Genomic DNA, 6,000 nt, shown 5'->3' with positions numbered 1-6,000 from the left:
ATGCCCAATCAGTCTAGCTTGGCTGCTTTTAACCCCTGCCTGCAGGTGTGGGGCAGCTGCCCAACTACAGCCATACCACCCTTTCCCATGGCAAAGACTGAAGGGCACCCATGACCCAGAAGAACCCTCCAGGGCCAGCTGGCATATTTAGCCAGATTTTCAGAGGGTTTGCTTCCCTGTGGAAGTGAGGGGTCTGGCCCCCAGAACCCATGGTCTCTTCAAGGATGTGAGTTCCACAAATTAGGTCTGGGTTCTGACCACCCTGCACCACACCCCATCTCACACCTATAGCGCCAAAATAATTAAGTTCTACTGATGCCAGATCTTCCTCCACTGACAGCTGCTCCTGGAGCCCCTATAAAAATGTTTCCCATAACATGGGTGGTGGAAATGATAATACACACGCATGCTACATTCACTTTTTTGCTGATTACCCATGGGGTTGGGGGAGGAGTGGAACCAGGTTTGTTGAATACCAAAAGGGGGGGCGGTGGAATGTAGGAAACAATCATTTCATAATCTTTGGAAATCCACTTTCCACATGTTGGAGGGCCCAAACCAACACCCATAAAAGTCAATGGAAGCTTGAAGGGGAGAGTGGTTTGAATTTTTCAATTGCTTCCTGGTGCTATCCTATCCTCCAGTCTGTATGAGCAATACAGTGTATTTTTAAGGTTTTGTCAAGGACATCTATAGCAACCTATTTAAATATTTTGTAAATCTTAAATAAATAAGAGAGAACCCAGCCAACTAGAAGAAGTGAATGAATGCCCAGTGTTTTTTTAAAAAAGTGTTAATAATCTGGAAAATAATAATAACTGATGGAAGAGAGAACTAGAAATGGATTTGCAAATCTGAATGTTGTCATGTTTCGGGCGAGTTCAGATGCAGATCCAAACTTTGTGGCTTGGGTTCCTTTCTGTAATAAACCCAGACATGTCCAAATGCAGGGAAAAAATGGCCCTGGATCAAAACTGAAAAGATAAGGCTCATCTTTAACCACAGTTAAGATTCTTAAGGTCTGATTCACCTTTTACGTTGGTGCAAATTGGGAGTAATTTAGCTGAAGTCAATGGAATTACACTAGTGTAAATTCAGTGTAATGGAAAGAGAATCAGGTGATTTTTATTTTTTTGTGGGAAGAACTAAATAATTTATTGCTCTTAACATCTCTGTCCAACAGAGGCATGAACATAGCCTGAAGACAGCTACACTAGATAGAAAGACAATTAAAACAAGCTGTAGTTAGAGAAGAGGGAGATTTCTTTTCAGGACAGGCATCAGTACACCAGTGTAACTTCACAAACATCTCACAAATACATTCTGAAAGAAATTACATCTTTCTCCCAAGCAAAATATCTTCTAAGAACAAGAGCAATTAGAGTCCTGCTCATCTTTGGTGATGCAAAGTTAATTGAGAGAAAGTCCAAGTCGCGCTTTATTAAAGTGAAACTGTAGAGAACAGCACCAGATTCTCAGCTGGTGTAAACTGATGTATAAGTTAATTTGCTTCAACAGCTATGCTGATTTACACCAACTGAAGATCTGGCCCTGGTTATTTGATTTTTTTTGTCTTGTTTTTTAAATGATCTTCTCCATAGCCATTATTTTATGAAAAATATAAACTTCTGAATTAAACATTCGGATTAAAAAGCTAAGCAATAATACTAATTACCTACACATTGAATTGTAAAATCAACATAATTGGTTACAAGTAATTTCCATGAGTATAGTCGGTGGATTTCCCCCTCCCCAACTCCTTATTTCTCAATTTGAACAGGTACAGTAGTTTTACATAATAACCACTAAATCTCTAAAGCCATGTGTGAGGTTTTGGATGCATGACTCTCATTAAAATCAAAAGAATCCATGCAATTGAATTCCTGCATTCATCCTTTGAAAACATAAGGACAATAATTACAGTTTCAAAGTGTTGCAGGGAATTTGGTGTGAATGGGAATCAGACGGACAAAACTCTTTATTCAAAATATTAGTTTTAGAAACACATTTATAAAGTGCCTAATTATGAAAGTTTCCTCATTAAAAAGCGACATCAACTTACTTGTGCTGGCGCTAATAAGTGCTTTTACAATAATGGGGTTGTGACTGCAAGACTGTAATAACCAATATTCAAGATCTATTATGAAGGACACAGTGTGTGCATGTGTACGAGTGCTTGCAGAGGTATTTTAATGGCTTTTATTTTTTGGAGGGGCAAATGATTACAAGTGCCTCAGCTGAAGAGACAATGGAAAGACAAACTTGCTTTCTCACTTATCAAAACTTTAAATGGGTGACTCTCCTCCTCCTCCTCTCCTCACCTACCTGTGATCTGGGCTCGTGCTCCACCTTTGTGCCTTCCTGAGCCTGGACTGCTCCAAGGATAGAAAAGACTCTAGGCATTGCGGGGGGGGGGGGGAGGCGCGAGGGCGGCCACTCGGGGAGAAGGGGGGGCGGGGCCCTCAGAGGGCAGTGCAGCGTCAGAGGTGGGGCCATGGTTAGGGCACCTGTGGTCCCCACACTTTTAGGGCGCTTTTGCCACTCCTGCTCCCTGGCAGACTTCCTACAGGGCCAGTTTTATGAGTTTTATGCCTGCACCTGGAGAAGCCCCCTACCTGGATAGGTGGCTGTTATGTTCCCTTTATTTTTTTGCAGTGTTGTTGTAGCCATGGTGGTTCTCCTGTATTGGATATTACAGAGACAAGGTGGGTGTGGTGATATCTTTTATTGATGTTGGTCAAATAAAGATATTACCTCACCCACCTTGTCTCTCTAACTTTCTTTTATGCCACTCTGGCCTTATTAGTGTAATGGGAGTGATGTCTCCTTGGCCAGCCCGCACTCTGCTCCAGCTTGGGAATCCTCTCTGCACTTTCACTTTGACTCTTTGTACTTTAGGGTTTGCGCCTTTACTTGTTTTTCGCTCCAGCTAACAGGAAAGAATCCTCCTCTCCAATTCACTAAGTCATTTTTGCCTTCAAACACTGTCTTAACACTATATTTTGCAGGGATAAAATTGCTTAAAGGATTTCCAGCCTACACTTACTAACCTCCCACTGTGCCATGGAATCCAGAAATAGGAGGAAGGAGAGAGAGGCTGAATAACATCGTTATGGTTTGTTGCTAGTAGCACTCACACTTTGCTAATCACTGTACAACCCCCACAAAAGAAGGCATAGTCCCTGGCCTGAAGAGTCCACACTATAAAAAAGACAAAACGGCTTTATGGAAAATAGGTGAAAGAGGGGAGATGACTAGGAAAGGGGGGACACCAGCAGCCATATGCAGTTGAATCCCTTTTGAGTGTTCTGGAGCCCTCTAGAACAGTGGTTTTCCACCCTTTTTCATTTGCAGACTCCTAAAAAAATTTGAAAAAAGAAAAGGAGTACTTGTGGCACCTTAGAGACTAACCAATTTATTTGAGCATGAGCTTTCGTGAGCTACAGCTCACTTCATCGGATGCGTACCGTGGAAACTGCAGCAGACTTTATATATACACAGAGAATATGAAACAATACCTCCTCCCACCCCACTGTCCTGCTGGTAATAGCTTATCTAAAGTGATCATCAAGTTGGGCCATTTCCAGCACAAATCCAGGTTTTCTCACCCTCCACCCCCCCACACAAATTCACTCTCCTGCTGGTGATAGCCCATCCAAAGTGACAACTCTTTACACAATGTGCATGATAATCAAGGTGGGCCATTTCCAGCACAAATCCAGGTTTTCTCACATCCCCCCATACACACACAAACTCACTCTCCTGCTGGTAATAGCTCATCCAAACTGACCACTCTCCAAGTTTAAATCCAAGTTAAACCAGAACATCTGGGGGGGGGTAGGAAAAAACAAGAGGAAATAGGCAACCTTGCATAATGACTTAGCCACTCCCAGTCTCTATTTAAGCCTAAATTAATAGTATCCAATTTGCAAATGAATTCCAATTCAGCAGTTTCTCGCTGGAGTCTGGATTTTAAGTTTTTTTGTTTTAAGATTGCGACCTTCATGTCATGTCAAGAATTATAAGAATAAATGGACACAAATCAGATGTCAAGAATTATAACATTCATAAACCAGTCGGAGAACACTTCAATCTCTCTGGTCACGCAATCACAGACATGAAGGTCACTATCTTAAAACAAAAAAACTTAAAATCCAGACTCCAGCGAGAAACTGCTGAATTGGAATTCATTTGCAAATTGGATACTATTAATTTAGGCTTAAATAGAGACTGGGAGTGGCTAAGTCATTATGCAAAGTAGCCTATTTCCTCTTGTTTTTTCCTACCCCCCCCCCCCCAGATGTTCTGGTTTAACTAGGATTTAAACTTGGAGAGTGGTCAGTTTGGATGAGCTATTACCAGCAGGAGAGTGAGTTTGTGTGTGTATGGGGGTGGGGGGGATGTGAGAAAACCTGGATTTGTGCTGGAAATGGCCCACCTTGATTACCATGCACATTGTAGGGAGAGTGGTCACTTTGGATGAGCTATTACCAGCAGGATAGTGAGTTTGTGTGTGTGGTTTTTGGGAGGGGGGTGAGAGAACCTGGATTTGTGCAGGAAATGGCCCAACTTGATTATCATGCACATTGTGTAAAGAGTTGTCACTTTGGATGGGCTATCACCTGCAGGAGAGTGAATTTGTGTGTGGGGGGGTGGAGGGTGAGAAAACCTGGATTTGTGCTGGAAATGGCCCAACTTGATGATCACTTTAGATAAGCTATTACCAGCAGGACAGTGGGGTGGGAGGAGGTATTGTTTCATATTCTCTGTGTATATATAAAGTCTGCTGCAGTTTCCACGGTATGCATCCGATGAAGTGAGCTGTAGCTCACGAAAGCTCATGCTCAAATAAATTGGTTAGTCTCTAAGGTGCCACAAGTACTCCTTTTCTTTTTGCGAATACAGACTAACACGGCTGTTACTCTGAAACCTAAAAAAATTTGAATGGAGGTGCGGACCCCTTTGGACATCTTAGACAGTCTGCAGACCACAGGTTGAGTACCGCTGCTCTAGAGGGACTAGTTGTAAGGGTTTGGAAGCAATGCCTGCAGCATCAAGAGAAGCAGAGGTAGGAGGAGTGGGGATAGGGGTGGTGGGGAGGTATCATCCTCATCCCCGTTGCAGAAGTGCACTCTTGTTGGAGCAAAAGCCAGTGAACAAAGTGATTGGTTGGTTTCCCAGTGGCTTCAAACTGCTGCCAACCCAAAGGGCCTATTATCTACTTCTACAGGAACATACGATCAGTGCAAAGGCACCAGTCCCCTAGCATGATCCTTCGTGAAACTGTGGAGGCAGGGAGGGGGAAAGCAGTGAATGGAAACCACCAAGAGATGTGAAAGAAAAACTAAGAGGGGGAAAATGGGATTAGAAATAGTAGGGAGGGAGGGAGAATACCAAAGGGGAGATGTTGTGTGGATGGTCTACTCAGCCTGTTTCAGTGCAGGCACTGGACTAAATGACTTATCGAGGTCCCTTCTAGACCTATATTTCTATGATTCTATGAACTGGAAGACAGGCAAGAAGGGAATGATGCAGGAAGGAAGAAAAACAGGAAGGAGAAAAAAGGGAGGAAGCAGGGAGGGAGAGAGGCAGTGATGGAACTGAGAGATAAGGGGAGGGGAGGGAGCTGAGAAAGTGAAAAATGAAAGGGACGGAACCAGAGAGTAGCAAAGGGGAAGGATCTGGCTGAGCAAGCAGGAAGAAGGGGACTGGGTAGAAAAATAGATAAAAGAGGGCCTGGTGGAGAAGGGATGGTGTATATGGGGGTGGGGAGGAGGAAGGTCAAGGGGAGGAAAAAATTAAGAATGAAAAACAGAAAAGAAAACTCACAGGAAAAAGAAGAAAAAAGACAAAAGGGAAAGCCACAGTGGAGAAAGGAGAGTGGGAGGGGATGGAAGCCTGGTGATGTAACTAGCATAAGGGGATGCTGGTATGGATCCATCCCAGACAGGGAAGTGCCAATGTAAGCAGTACTGATTTGAATACTTGCCAGTTGTCGCT

Source organism: Lepidochelys kempii, chromosome 1 (genome assembly GCF_965140285.1).
Source record: "Lepidochelys kempii isolate rLepKem1 chromosome 1, rLepKem1.hap1, whole genome shotgun sequence".
NCBI classification, from domain to species: domain Eukaryota; kingdom Metazoa; phylum Chordata; order Testudines; family Cheloniidae; genus Lepidochelys; species Lepidochelys kempii.
This window is presented reverse-complemented; position numbering follows the sequence as displayed.